This window comes from Heteronotia binoei, chromosome 6 (genome assembly GCF_032191835.1).
Source record: "Heteronotia binoei isolate CCM8104 ecotype False Entrance Well chromosome 6, APGP_CSIRO_Hbin_v1, whole genome shotgun sequence".
NCBI lineage: Eukaryota > Metazoa > Chordata > Lepidosauria > Squamata > Gekkonidae > Heteronotia > Heteronotia binoei.
Window position 1 is genome coordinate 80,107,013 of NC_083228.1, and position 18,532 is coordinate 80,125,544.

The 18,532-nt window shown below is 44.2% G+C and overlaps 2 protein-coding genes across 4 annotated transcripts in view; both read left to right on the forward strand.

The window, feature by feature from the left end:
- The window catches only part of PARL (presenilin associated rhomboid like), a 530,597-nt gene that overhangs the window by 443,798 nt on the left and 68,267 nt on the right, over positions 1 to 18,532 (forward strand). The gene's annotated exons all lie outside the window — the stretch shown is intronic.
- The window catches only part of ARHGEF4 (Rho guanine nucleotide exchange factor 4), a 179,050-nt gene that overhangs the window by 108,679 nt on the left and 51,839 nt on the right, over positions 1 to 18,532 (forward strand). Inside the window, exon 1 of one of the 3 annotated variants that reach the window (XM_060241901.1) lies at positions 1,906 to 2,464. The exons of the other annotated variants lie outside the window; for them this stretch is intronic. The gene's annotated coding sequence lies outside the window, so the exon portion shown is untranslated. Of the gene's footprint in view, positions 1 to 1,905; positions 2,465 to 18,532 lie in introns of those variants that run through there. 3 annotated transcript variants of the gene reach the window in all.

Below are 18,532 nucleotides of genomic sequence, written 5' to 3' on the forward strand. Positions count from 1 at the left end.
GATGCTTCCTCATGTCTCTGCACAGTCTGATCTCCCACTGGTTAGGCTTGGCAGCCCTGTAATATGTGAATCAACTGGTAACAGCAGTTTCTTTTGTTGACGTGTTGACCTATCTGTACACGTAAAACTGGAATTGTTGAACAAAATCTTTATGGACGATGTCCAGATAGGCTTCCTAATCCCCAGGTCCCAGCGGGGGATCCCCTGGTTTTACAGGCTTCCCCCCTTCCCCAGCCAGCTGGCCGGTGGGGGAAGCTCCACCCCCATAGCCATTATGCACCTCCAGGAACGATTCCCATAGGGAATGATGGGGAATTGATCCGCGGGTGTCAGGGGCTCTGGGGCGGCTGTTTTTTGAGGTAGAGGCACCAAATTTTCAGTATAGCATCTAGTGCCTCTCCCCAAAATACCTCCCAAGTTTCAAAAAGATTGGACCAGGGGGTCCAATTCTATGAGCCCCAAAAGAAGGTGCCCCTATCCATTATTTTCTATGGAAGGAAGGTGTGCTGTTCCTTTAAATGTGATGGCCAGAACTCCCTTGGAGTTCAATCATGCTTGTCACACCCTTGCTCCTGGCTCCGCCCCCAGTGTCTCCTGGCTCCACCCCCAAAGTCTCCTGGCTCCACCCCCAAAGTCTCCTGGCTCCACCCCCAAAGTCCCCAGATATTTCTTGAATTGGACTTGGCAACCCTATGTCCAGACTTTCCTAGATATTTGTAATGTAGCAATCTACACTGGGGACAGAGTGAGGGGGAGAAAGTGGAGTGTATACTAAGCCTGTCCCTTGGGCCTGCTAAAATAAGAAATAAATTCCAAGGGGCCTTCTTTTAATCTGACCATGGCACATTCTTTGGGGCTAAACCAAGTGATTTGTTTTGCTTTGTATACAGTTTTAAAAATAAAATTTGAAGATGCATTCTCTTCCACAATCTGTTAATGGACTCAGTCCAAATAACATTGGCCCCATGCCTTCTATCCCTTTCCATTGTGTTAACTCAGATATAGATAAGTTTGACAAGAACTCACAAAGATGTAAGAGAAAAGACTAAATTAAGCTTGTTAAGGGGGTGAAAGGTTCTGTCAGTTTAGAACAATTGCTCCAAAAGAGAAGTGGCCTCTCATGGAATCACTTTTTGAAAGCTCTGTGAAGGCCAGTTCATGCAACTATTTAAATACCTGGTTGAGGTGTTTTTTCCTGCACAGATTGTACCATAGATGATTCCCATAGTTAACCACAAGCATAAACTTTGATTTCACATTCTGCCAAAACAGTGTCTTTGTGGAAAATGATCCCATTGCCCCAGTTGTCATGACCATGACAAGTTGAAGAAGTTTACCAATTTTTTGAGTGTTCATGTGAATTGATGTTCATGTGAAAAATATTAATCATATTTTAAGCATCTACATTATATTAGTAGTACAGGTTCCCATGTCTCATTATAGAAATCCTTCAGAATTAAATTACTTTGGTTTGCCTGAGCTCCTCTCTACTCATCCCTTGACTAGACTGAACTACATTGCATTAAGTGACCTTTTTTTAAAAAATCACTATCTACCTTTAGAGTTCATCATCTCTCCCCTTGTATCAATTGCTACCTGCATATGCATGCTTATCTGTAATAGTAATCTATGGAGAAACACCTACAGTCTTCAAAAGGAGGAGCTTTCCCTCTATCCGTGCCATAGCTGTAAAAAAGATTTTAAAAACTGTAAAAAAAAAAAAAGTGCCACATTCACTTCTGAGGATCTCTTGAAAAAGCCACATTTTCTTTGACTCTCCCTGGTTGCTAGGGCCTTCATGTATCCTAGCTACAACGCTTAGCAAATAGCTGACTAGCTTTTTGGAAAGCCAATATCACAGCTGAGAACTCTGGGCTCACGCAGCCTTCCTGCAATAGGAGCTCAAAGTCTTCACTCAGCTAATGCAATGGAGGCGGTTACTTTGTTGGTGATGAAATGGAAAGCTGGAGCTTTGCTGAGATAGAACATTTTTTAAAAAAGATAAGAAGGATTGCTTAGAAGGGGAAGAGGATGTTCTTGCATGTGCATGCATTATGCTTGGAAGTTGATAATGACTATGCTGAATCAGTTCAGGTTTTCCTCCTGACAGCTGCTGAATACCTCTTTTGTTGTGTCCCCCTCCCTCGGCTTCCCCCACGCTTCCTTCCAGAAACAGCGCTGTTAACGTTCTTTAAAAAAACAGTATTTTTTTAGGGCTGAGACTATTCTCAGACATGGCAAAAGGGTCTAACCAGAGCAGGCACAAATGGAGCGCACTTCACACGTTCCTGTGGTGCAACATGAATCCGGAGACCCAACGCGTGGTGGTCTTTGTCATTCTGCTCTTTCTCATCATCATTAACGTTGTGCTCATGTTTCTCCTGGCATTTCACTGAGCAGCAGGACTGCAGTTGCGTGGCAGACAGTGGATGGGGGCTCCCAGGACTGGGCTACAAATCAGCAGGTCAGCTCATCATTGTGTGATTCCGAGTTTGCCTTGTCTTCTGTCGTAGCTGTGTCTCTGAGCATGTTTCCCATTATTATTGATTGGCGCACAGTATCTCTCACACTCCTTGTGTCCTATTGCTTGTGCCTTGTAATCCAAAACACCATCGCACCATTGAAAGGGAAGATGTTCTGTGATCGTCATGGTTAATTGAGCAGCTGCCAGCTACCCCTTGGGTCATATTCACAGTGATGCTGCACACAGACCCACACATTGCCTCCTAAGTTGAGCGGACTGCCCAGCCGACTTTACCTATGTACTCTGGCCTTCTTAAATGGTACATGTGATGAACTATTATGTGAGGAAACAGCTACCCATCTACAGCTGCTGTGGAAAGCCTAATCCATTAGCAGCAAGAGTGCTTCATAATTGAGGCTGCTGGGGCTTTGATGTGCAATGGGATGTGAGTAATGCCCAGTTAGCTGTAATTGATGAATCCTGGATCATTAGACTACATCAGGAATCTATGTTTACATTCACTGTGGAATGTATGTCATCACTGGCTTTGATCCTATCTTCCTAATGACTTCAGCATGCTTGTGTAAAGCAGCATGTATAAAAATTGCTGATGGGACACCCTGACCAAAAAACTGCTTTGTGTTTCTTCTCTTTCTAGCTGAAAGGCAATGTCAAGGTATTGTGGGACAGTTGACATCCAAGGTGCTGAAACAGGCCTTCTGAAATGGAGAACAGCCCCCTCCACACACACATCAGATTGTTGTTGTTGGTGATACATTTTTATCGCCAGTCTTGTTCCATCAGAATGTTGAAATGCTGGTCTATGGAAAGAGTGGGGAAGTATCCAGGCTGGTAGTTTCAAAGTCTGTTAATTCTTGCAGAAACACTGCAGAGCAAATAAATCCTGTAACTTGCTGTCAAACGGAATAGTCGCATGCGCTGCTTCTTCAGCCTTTGAGTCAGATCTCAAAACCTTCAGAAACTCAGCAAGCCTTTGACGTATGCTGTTGGAGTTTGACAATCACCATGTGGGGTGCATTCTTTCTGTGTATTCTAGTTCTTGCAAATGAAGCTGTTGTGCTCTCTTAATGCTGGTATTAATGTTAATTCAGTATTAGATCCATTCGTTTATTTGTTCTGTGTGTCATGTTTTGTTTACTGTTCTCTATACTTAGTGGTTTCACGGGTCTGGGTGGTAACACTGAATTCAATCTTTTTTAGTACAAAAGTCATACTTTGCAAGTTGGTTTTCTTGCAAGTCCCTGTTGCTTTGGAAGGTGCTCTGATTATGCCTCTGATGGATTTTCTGCATAGCTTCAACTCTTACTCATGATTCTGTTCAGCAGTTAAGATAAAAGAGCAACAAATAATAAATAAGAAAACCACAGCAGAATTGTTTCCTTAGTTTGGTATGAAGTTGAGAGGGTGTGTGGAGAATCCAAAACTAGACTTTAGTTCTTTGGCTGAAAACTGTATTATCTTTATGATAGTTACATAACTTCAGAAGGATGCTTTGGGGAAAGTGTTTGATTTCATGAGAAATTCAAGAAAGTGAATGAGGAGAGTGGATATTGCCTCCACTCAATGGAACTTCACTCACTCAAGTCCAGCTTCCGTTGATTAATCACATAGAGCAACGTATCTGGCAAGGCAGTAAATACATCCTATATGCTGCAGAAACAAACCACATTTTTATTTTAGCAGTAGCAGACAGAAAACACTGAGAATCACTTCATGTTAACAGTCAGAATTTTAAAAAAATCATGCAACGGTTTTCTCTGAATGCTTTGTCTGAATGTGGGCATCCAATTCCAGTCATGTATAAAAATGTTTGTTTACATAATTCTTAACTAGCATGCTTGCAGGTGTTCAGAATGCTTCACATACATTATTTTTATCTTGCCAGCAGGTGGGTTCATGGCAGAGTAGGGTGGCCAGACCGTCCCGGTCTCCCAGGACTTTCCCGGTTCTGGCCAATTCCCGGCTCCCGGGCTGCCTATACCGGGACCATTACAAAGTCCCGGTATAGCCAGCGGGGAGCCGGCGGGCCGCGCGCGCGGGCCAGGAAGGCGGGGAGTGAGGCAGCCAGCGTCCCTGCGCGTGTGCACAGCGGTGTGCGCACGCGCAGGGACGCTGGCTGCCTCACTCCCCGCCTTCCCCGCCCGCGCGCGGGGTCCGGAGAGGCCGGCGCTGGTCCCTGGAGGCCTCCAGAGGCCAGCGCTGGCAGCGTGGAGAGGGGAAATTCAAGCTGAGGGTTTGTGTGCTTCATAGCCACACTGCTTGTGTGCCTAATTGTACCAGAGTGTGGATGGGGATGCACATGTGAATTTGTTCCTGATTCAGCATGTGAAAGGTACACAGAAGCTTCCATATATATGAGGGTTGTCTTATATAAATTGGAACACAGGTTTGAGAATTTAGTGCAAACCCAGATTGACAGCAAATCCAGAATGAAAATTATAGCAACATGAATTCTGTGGCTGCTCTGTCAATAATATTCAATAATTTATTAAGTGTATATCATGTTTTTCATTGTGGCATCCATTGAGATTTTTAAAAAATCTGGTTTATTGTAGAAAGAACTTTTTAACACGTTGGTTAGAACATAAGAGAAGCCATGTTGGATCAGGCCAATGGCCCATCCAGTCCAACACTCTGTGTCACACAGTGGCCAAAAAAAAAAATCAGTTTGGTATAGTGGTTAAGTGTGTGGACTCTAATCTGGGACAACCAGGTTTGATTCCCCACTCCTCCACTTGCATCTCCCAAGTGACCTTGGATTAGTCACAGTTCTTGAAAGAGCTGCTCTCTTAAGAGTAGTTCTGGAAAGACCTCTCTCAGCCCCACCTACCTCACAGGGTGTCTGTTGTGAGGAGAGGGAAGGCAAAGGAGATTGTAAACTAAAGCTGCTCTGAGACTCCAAATGAAGGGTGGGATATAAATTTTACTCCTCCTCCTCTTGGTGGAAATGTCATTATGACCCCCAATGCTTTAAAAAAAACAAAACAAGACAGAAATGGGTTGCAATAAAAAGGGGCATATCACTCTCTGAAGAGAAGGGCTATGTAACTATTCCTGTTTCCCTCTGTGACTTTTCCCTGTTCCCAGTTGCTGTTCCCATGCTACATTTACTATGGTAGGGAAAAGCTTCTGCTCTGTAGTAACATTACCAGAAAACTTGTTTCCCAAAAGGTTGTATTTGAACAGAGATATTAAATATGTAATAGTATTATCAGAAGTTAAGGAAGGGCTTTTTCTTCTGGGTTTGGATTATGTGGGATCTCCAGGATGCTTGGGGATTCTCCAACATCATCTTATTTTTTTCAAATTTATTGTTTTTCTCACCTTGGCAAAGGTTGTTTTATGCCCCCCCCCCCCAAATCAACCCTTGCCTGATCAAGGTGAAGACCTCATTTCTAATTCTGTGGCAAGATGGTTAAATGCAATAATTTTTGGTGTGGCATAAAAAGGAGATTAATTTTGCTTGTTTCACTAGCAGGCAATCTCAAATTGTATGGCCAATAGCTGGAGTTGGACAGGTAGATGTCTGACTTAAGAATAATGAAACCTAATAAATATTTTTAAAAAACAAAAAATGGCTTTTTTAGTTGGTGACAGAGCAGAATGAGAAAATGTATGACTGAAAGAAAAGGTCCATAGCAAAAGGGGCAATGCAGACTCTTCCCACTTCACCCATCCTGTTCAGTCTTGCCAGTTTTTCATGCCTCAGAGTAGATTTTTCAATGCAATTATGCTTAAGTGAGCCTGGGATGGGGGGAGACCCTACTTTAACTATCGTGGCTGTGAGCATGGCCAATGTTTAAAGGAGGTAAAGAGTAATTTAAAAGAGTTGTTGCTTAGGGAGGGTACTCATATTAAACTTCTGTATTGTAATAATGATTCCAAACATAGTTTCTAGTACAGAATATGGATTGTAGCACTTCACAATGGTCACCTAGTCTTCAATATTAAGCTACAAATCCTTCCCCAATTTAGATCTGAATCTCAGCCACAGATTAACTCCACCATTTCATTCACTCTTTGCTGCTGCTTTAGTGGTGGTAACATCTCTCTTTTATACTTAATCCCTTGTGGTGGTGAACAGAATGGAAGATTTCCTTGTTTGCTTCACCCTCCTCCCTTATAGGAATGCCTGAACACTGTTATCCTAGTATCCAAGGTGACAAGGAATTTCAGCACTTTTTTGATTTCCTCAATAACAAGTTTTGGTGTGTTGTCGAAGGCTTTCACGGCTGGAGTCCTTTAGTTGTTGTAGATTTTCTGGGCTGTGTGGGTGTGGTCTTGGCATTTTGAGACCCAATGTTTCACAGCATGTCACAGCCCAGGAAGCTCCCACAAGATAATGACTCAGCCATACTCCGTCTGCCTGAGTAGATATAAATTACCTGCTTACCAACTTCTTCTCAATTTGACCCAGAGAGAACTCCAGTTTTCTGGGTTACACCTCTGAGGATGCCAGTCACAGTTGCTGGTTAAATGTCAGGTCTCACAATACCAAGACTACGGACAAACAGCCCGGAAAATCTACAACAACCAAAGTGCTTGATGTGTTTGGAAAGCAAATTCATTCCACTAACTTTTAATGTTTCTAAGGAAAGGGATGCTGCAACTGGAAATACCCTGGAGGGTAAGAGAGATCAAGGATGACAGCTGCCACTGCTAGCTGGAATATCAATTTGTGAAGAATCTCATGAGTTTGGGCAGCAGCATAATTTTGGCAGACAGTCTCTCCAAGGCACAAGTAGACTCTTCTCACCACTGCCTGCCTTGGTATCTCTTTTATTCTTTGACCTGCAGGAAGAGCATAACCAGGATCCTAGTTCCCTCTTTAGCCAAGATATGCTGCTGGGATTTAAAGTATCTCAGATCCAATTTATAATATGCAACACAATCAAGTGGTAAAATTTTTGGACTCTGCCATTTCAGGCTGCAGGTAAAGTTTTGCATTCTGTGGGGATGTGTGTGTGAAGAAAAATTTGAAGCAGCAGCTCCTCCGTTGTGCCTGAAGTAAAACTATTTAAAGCCTTTTTATAAACAAAATCCTCCCCCCCCCCAATTAATCAGGCAATTTTAAAGAACTATTTTAATATATAAGAATATCTCAGTAGCCTTCACAACAACTCCTGCAAATTGGGCCAGTTTTGTTACAGAAGGAGAATTGGAGCTGATCATGAGGGGGTGCATGGCTGGGATGCAAGGGTGCATTGGGAGGTTGAGATGGCCTGGAGCAAGCCAAACAGAGGGCTACACTGCTCAGGTGTACCAACTAATGACTTTGGTTTACCCATTTACTCCTCCCACGAAGTGGTGGCAGTGCACAAGGAAGCAGTTGGTGAGCTGAACAATCATCCTCACCACTGAAGTGTTTTAGCCAAGTGTTCTCTGGGGCATTGGCAAAGTTGCTGGGGTTTGACTTGGCTTACTACCATTATTCTCTAGGATAATTTCTCTGCAAGATACATTGCTAGTCCATTCCCACTGGGATGTGATTGGTGCAAGGAATTCCTGAATCTACATCAACTCTTTTGGAAGTAGTTTAGGGTTGCCAGCAACCTTTGGCAAATACTGGAAAATTTTGAGAGTGGTTTTTGGGACAGAATGGCCGGTTACAGATGGGTGGTTTAAGCCACCCTGGGAATAGCAGGCGAGTGCCCCCCAAAAGCACATCTACATGTGTGCTCACTAGGAACTGGCTTGGAAAGTGGTGCCTTTTTAAGCCAGCTCCCAGTGAGTCAGGGACGGCGCAGGGACAGGACAGGGATGTAGACTTTTCACTGGGGAGCCTCCGAGGCATCTCATTGAGGCACCTGGAAAGCACCCGGGGAGCTGTGGATGGGGCGTGTGAGCACTTTAGGTGCTCCCCGGGGGCCGGGGGGGGGGGGCTCGCAGCCTGTCCCTCTTCTGCAGTCTGTCCCTTTTCTGACTGGCTCACTTCCATGTCAGCTTGATGCCATCCTGAGCCGGCCATCTGTTAGCAGCCGATGTGACAATCTAATAGAGACATAGGGAAATTCTTAGAGTGCCACCATGGAGGCCGTTTTTCAGCCATTCTTTTCCTCTTGCTCCTCAGCTTCTCAAGGGCAGGGATTGGGGCTGGGTATGGGGGGGGGGGGCGGCCTGCTCAACACAGGTGGGAAAATGGCAAATCTTAAATATTCCTCTGATTTAAAATGGCATGTAAGAAACATGTAGAAGTTTGCAACAAGGAGAGAAAACAAGCTGGTCGAGGCCAGTACAGTGCATCAGTAAAAAAAGCAGCTGAAGTACCTCCCATTTTCTTAGGGTTGCCAGGTTCTACCTTCTTCTTAGCAGGGGGATTTTTGGACCTTCCTGGAAGCTTCTGCCATGTGCACTCTGCATATATGGTGCAATGGCATCACCCAGAAGTGATGTCATCATGTTGACAATGTTGCACAGTGATTCTTTCGTTTTGGGGCAAAACACTATGGTTTGAGCCCAAATTTACCATAGGGTTTTGCCCTAAAACTACAGCATTGCTATGTGATGGTGGCATTATGACATCATTTCTGGATGATGTCATCATGCCATGTTTCAGGACATTTGCAGGCTGGGTTTCCCTCTGCATTGTGGCAAAACCCACAAAAGCCTGGACCAGGGCAGGGGACAGCTGGCAACCCTAAACCTTCTTCTTCGAGCTCCCCACAAGAGTATTAGTAAAAAAATTAAGTTCCTTCCACCCCACTTTCACTACAGACTTTTTAATGGGGTGGTTTGCCATTGCCTTCCCCAGTCATCTACCCTTTCCCCACAGCAAGCTGGGTACTCATTTTACCGACCTCAGAAGGATGGAAGACTGAGTAAACCTTGACTCATAGCATAGGTTTATACCTGAGTTTTTTCCCCAGCAGGATCAAGGCTATTTGGTGGGGATCAGTTATCAGCAGGGAAAATGTCATAGATGTCTGTCCCCATCCTTTCTCCTTCAGACTGCAGCTTCAGCAGCTGTATTTGGTAGAAACAAAAAACATATGAAAAATGAACTGCAAAACATTTGTTTATTTTCTTTTACACCCTTCCTTTCTACTTTAAGAATTAAAGTAGGGACTTTTAAAAAGTCATTTCAGTAATAAAAATATAATAATGATTTTTAAAACTTTTAAAAATATATAATAATGATTTTTAAAACTTAAAATTTTAAGTTTTAAACTAGGAAGGTAGAAAGTAGACTTGCCAATCCCCAGGTCCCAGCGGGGGTTCTTCTGCTTTCCCAGGCTCCTTCCTGCCCCCAGTCAGTGGTCGGTGGGGGGAAGCGTACCCCCACAGCCACCATGTGACTTTCCACCTCCAGAGGCTTCAGTGTCCAATTGGAAAGGCTTCCTCTTGGGATGATGTGTCTGTGTTACTTTGAAGAAGTTGGCAGCAATTCGTGAGTAGAGACGCCAATCCCTCGCTTCAGAGTCGCCAGAAATGGGGCGGGGGGGGGAGAAAATGTCTGCTGGGCACTTCATTATTCCCTATGTGGATATCGATTCTCATAGGATATAATGGTGAATTGATCTGGAGGTACTGGGGGCTCAGGCAGGCCTGTTTTTTTTTAGGTAGAGGCACCAAATTTTCAGTATAGCATCTAGCACCTCTCCCCAAAATGCCCCCCAAGTTTCAAAATGATTGGACCAGGGGGTCCAATTCTATGAGCCCCAAAAGAAGGCACCCCTATCCTTCATTATTTCCTATGGAAGGAAGGCATTTAAAAAGGTGTGCTGTCCCTTTAAATGTGATGGCCAGAACTCCCTTGGAGTTCAATTATGCTTGTCACACCCTTGCTCCTGGCTCTGCTCCAATGTCTCCTGGCTCCACCCCCAAAGTCCCCAGATATTTCTTGAATTGGACTTGGCAACCCTAGTAGGAAGCTAGGAAGATATAAATAAGGAGATAAGGAAAGTAGAGCATAATTAAACATTACATTTGAATTAGGGTTGCCAGGTCCAGTTCAAGAAACATTTGGGAACACAGGGGGTGGAGCCAGGAGCAAGGTTGTGACAAGCATAACTGAACTCCAAAGGGAGTTCTGGTCATTCAGTTTAAGGGACTGCACACCTTTTAAATGCGTTCCCTCCCTCCATTGGAAATAATGAAGGATAGGGGCACCTGCTTTTGGAGCTCATAGAATTGGACCCCCTGGTCCAATCTTTTTGAAACTTGCAGATTGTTTTGAGGAGAGGCACTGACTGCTATGCTGCAAATTTGGTTCTCCCAACTCAAAAATGGGGGCCCCCCAGAGCCCCAAATATCCATAGATCAATTCTTCATTATACCCTATGGAAATTGGCCTTCATAAGCAATAATGGAGTGCCCAACAGACATTTCCCTGCCCCCTCCTGCTTTCGGATAACCCTGAAGCAGGGGAAGGGTCTCCAAACTGGGCAACCCTAATTTGAATTGTAAGGGATTTTTTTTTAGATTATGGAGTACTTGTTTATATAGTTAAACTTTTTAAAAATGAAAGCGATGTAACACCTTTAATTTTTTAAAAATCAGGATAAAGCAAAATGACAGGAGCAGGAGCAGTTTTATTAATAGAATTAATGACTACTAAGTTTTTTCTCTGTAGTGTTAGAGAGACATCCTATCATTCAAATCTGTTCTGCATTTCTACACTGGATTCATATAAAAAGCCTTAAGATCAGGGCCTGAAACATCCACTTTCCTCCCCTCTTTCTTCCCATTCAGCCTGATGAAGAAGTATGGACAAGATTGCCACCTGGCAATAAGTGACCGAGAGGCAGGAACATGGAGGGTGCTGTCACACTTATGGCATGATGGTATTTCCAGACAAATTGGGAAGTGACATCACACAGTTTTAGGATTCAGCAGAAACTCTTGTTACAGTGAGGGTGTTTTCGCACTTACCTTTTACTGGCGCGACCATCCTCCTGACGCCGGCGAATCTGCATGGATTTCGCACCAGAAGCGCCGGCGCACCCAGAAGCGCCGGCTACTTCCGTCGCTAAGCCAGCGCAAACGGAAATCGCAAAGATGCAGGAAAACGTTTGCGCTGGCTTAGCGACGGAAGTAGCCGGCGCTTCTGGGTGCGCCGGCGCTTCTGGTGCGAAATCCATGCAGATCCGCCGGCGTGAGGAGGGTCGTGGCGCCAGTAAAACGTGAGTGCGAAAACACCCTCAGGGTGTCCTGGCCTTTGTTCTGGAGCATTTATTTATCTTTATACCACACCTTCCCCCCCCCCCCAAGGGGAACCCAAAGCGGCTTGCAAAGTGCTCTTCTTCTCCATTTTATCTTCAGACCAATCTTGTGAAGTTAGACTGAGAGTTTATGACTACGGTCATCCAGCAAGCTTCCATGGTGGAATGGAGATTTGAACCTGGGTCTCCTAGATCCTAGGCCAGCAGCCTAACCAGTTCACCATGCTGGGCACTTGAAAGCTTGAACACTGTTTTGGTCCCAATAAAGGAAGGGTTTTGTTTTTAAATTTGATTTAGTCCCGATATGGCTACCTGCAACTTCTGTCTCTCTCTCTCTAGATTATTTAGACTTTGCCCAAAGCCTTGTGATAGCATAAGAAAGCATGGTTAGGTTAGTGCTTTGTTTCTTATTGAAATATTTATTACAGTGTTTTTTCTTTCCATACAAAAAGGGATAGAAGGCAGCTTATAGAAGAAAATATTCCACTAGATAGATCCAGCTCAAAATTACAAGGGAAAAAAAAATTCAAAAGCATCAACCGTTCAGACCGTACACACTTCCATACTGCAAAAATCTTTCCAAAATAGCAGGGATTTACAATATTTTCAAATAATCAACCGGTGAGTATTTCCTTCACCCTCTCAAGAAGATAATACCATGTGGGAAGATGTATTCGTCTGTAGCAGCAAAATATACCATTAGTCCATGAGAACCTTAAGGACTAGCAAAATTTATTTCTGACTGAAGAAAGCCTATTCAGGAATAAATTCTGTGTCTCTAAAGTGCCACTGAACTCAGGTTTTATTCTCAAGAAGAGACTTCCACAAACAGCGACCACAGCAGAAAAGGACTTCAGTTCTGAGCTGAGTGATCATCAGCTTCATGGGGGCTGAACCAGTGTTGCATGGTGTCATGTGAAAACTTGATATTATTTCATCCTCTAACTATGTGTAATGGTTCTGTATTTGGAGAAGTGTGTGTGCACATGAATGATTATACCCAGAAGAATAAAACTTTGTTATCTTAAAGGTGCCACTGGACTCAAACTTCATTCTGCTGCTTCAGACCAACATGGTTACCCACCTGGATCTAAATTGTTTATGAATTACTAAGTGCTGATATGTGCAGAGTACTAAAGATCATCAGGATGGATCAAAATATCTGTTGTATTCATGACGGGCCATGGCATGATGGTCATCCTGTGGATGGTGCTCACAGTGAAAGAATGTTCCTCTTCTTGTCATCCCATGACAAAATTAGTCCCATGAGCCCTTTATTTAGGCGATTCCCAGAATGCTTTTGCAAAGTGTGAAAGAATGCTAAGGCAGCTATTTGTTGACTTTAGTTCATGCTCCCAGGCTAAACTCTGCTCTATAAAAGGGGTCCTGATCATTATCTACTGTCTTCCTGATTTATTCCCCAGCCTCAAGGCACTGGGATGGATGCATGAAGAGCATGTTTTGAAAAGAATAAATGATGCTATCAGCTATTCTTTGAATCTGCTGTTATTTTGAGTAAAAGCATTCATGACATAGTTGAGATAACATACAAAATGAAAAAGATACATATTTGTGCTGCAGCCATGAGCATGTTAAGCTTACAGTAGACTACAAATAATGGAGCTAATTGCTGTTGTCTTTTAAACGTCTTTGTTTTGCTCTTCTGATCCTTAAGATCTTGAAATGTTAACATTCCCCAGTACTTGACATTTTTCACACACACACAAACACACACACACCTTCTTTCAAAACTTACAGCTAAACTAGGATTTTCACAAACATGGAGTTGGCAGTCGTGGCCTCAGAAAGCACTGGAGGGTTCCTGTTAGGGGTGGATTGGCCATTCAGCCCGATTCCCCACTAGCCTTGTCCCAGTCTTGCACTCCTTTTTCCTTTGTGGCCTCTGCCCGATTTTGTACACACTGTTGCAGAACTGCGACTTGCCCCATCTCTTTCCCAAGTTCTCTCCACAGCTTAAAAATTCAGTTTTCAGAGAATCCTACAGCCATGGAGGGAACTTGGGAAAGAGGCGGGGCAAGTTGTGGCCCCACAGCATCGTGTGCAAAATTGGGCAGAGGCGCCATGGGAAAAAGGAGTGCGAGACCAGGACAAGGCTAGTGGAGACAGGGCCAGATCTAGGGGGGAGCAGAGGGGGTGCTTACCCTGGGTGCCACCTGAGAGAGGACACCAAATTGGGTTTGGAGTCCATTCTATTCTATGGGCCTTTAAGATAGAATGGGCCCATAAGGGGGTGTCATTTTTTAATTTTGCCCTCCGTCAAAAAACATTTAGATCTGGTCCTGAGTAGGGAATTGGCCTCAGGGAAAATTCCGGGTGGGTCACTGTCCTGGAGGGCCAGTGGCAAGCAGGAGCAAGCAGAGTTACACCCCAGTAGTTTTTCTTGAGCTGCAGAAGCCAGTGGTGCCAAATGATGGGCATGTCCTCTCCTGTTGCCTCTCCCTGCTCTGCCACTGAGTGCTGGCTGGTATCACTGAAGGGGCCATTCAGCCCGGCTTGCTCTTGATCCACTTGTCACTTTACTCCTGATTCCTGCCGTGCTGTTCTGTCCTGAAATGATACTGCATCAGTCATGAGCCTCTGTATACAAAGAACAGAATAATTTAGAACAGGACAGAAATAAGTTAGTGGTTTAGCCACATGAATAAATAAATGTAATTTTATTATTGAACTACATCATCAGCTGTGTACTATTAGCAACATGTGACCCTCATCTGTAGATAGCTACAGCTGCAGATCAGGGCCATATGGACATTAAAAAGATTTTTCAGCAAACTTGGGAGACTCCTCAGGTTTGCAGAAAAAAATCTGAAATGTTCCAAAAATACTCTGGGGGTTGTTTAAATCCCCTCCCCAAAGTAAAATAGCATTTAGGCATGTACAAAAATTGGTATTTTTTTGGGTTCGAGTATATTGAACCTGAAAAATATTGGTATTTTCCAATATTCCTGATTGGCATGGTATTCAGATTTGAGATTTTTCTAAAAATCCTGGGGTTTTCTTAGCTCCATTATACACTGTAGGGACCATTAGAGTCAATGGTCCCCAAAGGGTATAATGGAGAATCAATCTGGGGGTATCTGGGGCTTGGCAGAGGGCTCTCTCTCTTTTTTTGTTAGGTAGAGGAACCAAAGTTGCAGCATAACTCAAAATCCTCCATTTCAAAAAGATTGGAGCAGGGGGTCCAATTCTATGAGCGCCCAAAGAAGGTACCCCTATATTTAAAGGGACTGAAGTTCCTTTAAATGCTTTCTCCGAGTTGCAAGTCTGCGAGTGAACTCTGGAGGCATTTAAACGGCTTGCAGTCCCTTTAAACACCTCCTTCAAGTGGTGAGTTCACCTTGAAACACATTCTCCAAGTAGCAAGTTCATTCAGAAGGTATTTAGAGGGCCTGCACTGCAAGCCCTTTAACTTCAACTATCTGGCAGCCCCAAAAAATCCCAAATATTTTTGAGAACTTTGGGGCTTTGCGATTTAGGATTGCTGAAAAATAGCTAAATTCAGGCCTCAAATTCAGCAGGAGCTCATAGGAGCTAAGCTCCTGGACCTTTCTGAGGGTTCTCCCTCCTACTTCCCACCTTGTCCATTGAACAGTTGGTGCAGCTGCATAGCAATTCCTGGATGAGCTCCGCCACCTATTTTTCTACAAAACAACCCCTGGCTAAATTTATACCTGACTGAAAGAATATCCAGAATATCCAGAAAATAACAATAAGGAATTTTTCAGGCATTATTTTCAGCTCAGATTTAGCCAAATGCACACCCCTAGTAATTTGCTCTGTACAAGTGCAGAGAATGCACTTATCTCCAGCAGACAGAGGCAGCAACAGGAAGCCTTGCTGGTTCCAGCAACAACGGCAGCATCACTCAGAGATCTGCACTGAGTCTGGTGGCAGGTGTGCAGCTCAGGGCTCCACACTTGGCCCAGCAGTGGCACAGCTCAGGGCACAACCCAGAAGTCTTGCTGGGCTCAGCTGCAGCCACACAGCCTGGAAACTGCATCAGGTTGCCAAATCCCCTGCAGCTGTTGGTGGGGGACTTTTTCTTGCATGTGTGCAGCATGTACAGCACAATGACATCACCCAGAAGTGATGTATCATTCCAGGCATGTCACGCGGGACGCTCTAGGAATTAGCTGGAAACGCCATGGTTTCGAGCAGGGACACTCTAGCAATTTTTCTGGGGGGGATAACTCTATGGTACCATAGAGTTTCCCTCCAAATTGCTAAAGTGTCCCATGTGGAACCATAAGAGTTTTCAGGAATTCCCAGAGCATCCTGCGTGATGTTCCTGGCGCGACACATCCCTTCTGCGTGACGTCATCATGCCATGTGGTGATTGCTTTTGGGGGGTTGGGGACTACCAAACCAGGGAATCCCTTGCCCCCAGTGGGAACTTGGGAACCCTAACGGCATGGTGTCAACAGTGCAGCATGAATGCTTCATTGAGCATGCTGTTTCCACTGACACAGCTCGGGATCCATGCTGGGCATGGTGCTGCTGGTGGTGCAGCCCAGGAATCATTCTGAGTCTGCCAGTGGTGGAGGTGCAGGCCACATTATACCCTGTCCTGTGGCAAGCAGGAGCTAGCAAAGTTACACCCCAGTAGTAACACCCCAGTGAGTTGCCCTGGGCATGAACTTTTAAATATTTCTTTTTTAGAATTTTGCTTCTGCAGAGGTTCTGGAATTCCATTCCACTGTGTTCCCCCAGGGGGAAAAATTGCTTATATCCAGTGATTAAACCCACACAGGGAAAAGAGATTTTTCTCCAAGCTTTGGGGACCCCCAAGGTTGCAGAAAAATGTTAACCCTCTGCTAAATAGTTGCAGGGAGGTGTTAAAACCCATCAAAACTCAGTGCTGCTGCAGTGGGAGGGTGGGAAGAAGATGAGGAAAAGCATTACTGAAGATGAGGCTATGTGAGAGGAATCCTCCTCCCTCCACTGCTGCTTCTCCCCATAGTCTGCTGGTTAGAAGTCAGCAGGACAATTTTAAAAGGGCAGCTAAGCCAGTGGCTACAAAGGTGGGGGAGAAGGAACCTCCTCACCCACTCTCAAGGCTCTGTAGCCACTGGTTCAGCTGTCCTTTTAAAACTTTCCTGCTAGCTTCTAACCAGCCAGATTGTAGGAAGAACCACCCCTGGGGCAGGGCAGATTCTTTGCTCCCACCCTCCCATCTCCAGAGCTGCTTCTCCCTGCAGTCTGGCCAGTTGTAAACCAGCTAGCCTAATCCCATTCATTCATTCATTGGATTTCTATCCCACTCTTCCTTGATATTGGATGCTAAGCAGGGTTGGCCCTGGTTAGTGTTTGTTTGGGAGGCTTCCTAAGGAGTCCAGGTTGCTATGCAGAGGCAGGCAATAGCAATCCTCTTCTGAATGTTTTTTGCCTTGAAAACTTAAGGGGTCACCATATGTCAGCTGTGACTTGATGACACTTTCCACCACCACCTTCATATCCCAACTGATTCTACTAGCATGGTTTTTGCATTTAAGATATAATACCTATTCTAAAGTTGTTTCAAATAGCACTGACTCAGTTTATTTATAATAAAATGGCCTGGGATTTTTAGCTGCAGGCAACATCATCCAGAGCTAGAGTATTGCTTCCTGATTTCACTACTGCAAGTCCCACTACTGGATAGAGAAGCTACTGGTTGTGTCCACATTGAAGTTTTACTCTGGTCTGGCTCCCAAACCGGAAGATTTTTGTTTTGTTTTGGTTTTTTTGTGGGTAGGGGGGAGCATCCACACTACAACCTGTTTATTTTCTGACTTTCCCATGCTTTTGCTTTCATTTTTGAAAGATCACTGTCAAAGTGACTTTGCATACCATGGGGGTGAGAAGGTATGCATTTTTGATTATCCTACCCACACTGACATTATTTTTCCTTGCCTCAGTCCTCCATAGGTGCCATTTCCCCCTATACCACTGGACAGTTTATTTTAAAAATCCACATTTGCTAGATCACTATGTAATACTATTATAATGATCTGTTGTCATGATCTACTAGGCGTGATGGATCAGCTCTTTGCCTAGCTAAAAAGAAACTGGTTGAATTCAGTTTCTAAATTACCCCGGGGGGGGGGTGTTGCTCCCTGCATGGCCATAAAGAGAAGTTGCCATAGTCAGAGATAAAGAAATTCTCTGTGTATAGCCAAGCAAAGGGTGCGCTGTAGGCATGACCTGTCCAGGATGAGCTCAGCACTTTGCTAGTCATTGAACTGGTAATGAGCAATCTCCACCCCTCCCCCCATTGCCCCCATTCTATTGAAGACGTTTTCTGTTTTATCCTGAAAACTCAACCAAGATGGCTCTAGGAAATAGTTCATAGCTTAGGATCCGTTTCAGCAGACAATGAAATCTATCTGATGATGATGATGATATTGGATTTATATCCCGCACTCCACTCCAAATCTCAGAGTCTCAGAGCGGCTCACAATCTCCTTTATCGTTTTCCCCCACAATAACAATAATAATAATAATAATAATAATAATAATAATAATGATGATGATGATGATGATGATGATGATGATGTTGTTTTATTTATATCCTGCCCTCCCCACCGAGGCAGGCTCAGGGCGGCTAACAACATATCAATAGAATAAATTATACAATAGGTATTAAAAACAGCATTTAACCTTAAAAACATTCCAGTTTAAAATTACACATTAAATATTTCTGGTGCTATTCCATCAGCAGATATGATATGATGGCGGATCTCATTTAAGGCGAATCCATCAAGTGTTTAGTCAGTCAAAGGCCATCCTAAAAAGGATGGTCTTGCAGGCCCTGCGGAACTGTTCGAGGCTCTGCAGGGCCCACACTTCTTCCGGGAGCTGCTTCCATAGGTGTGGTGCTGCAATA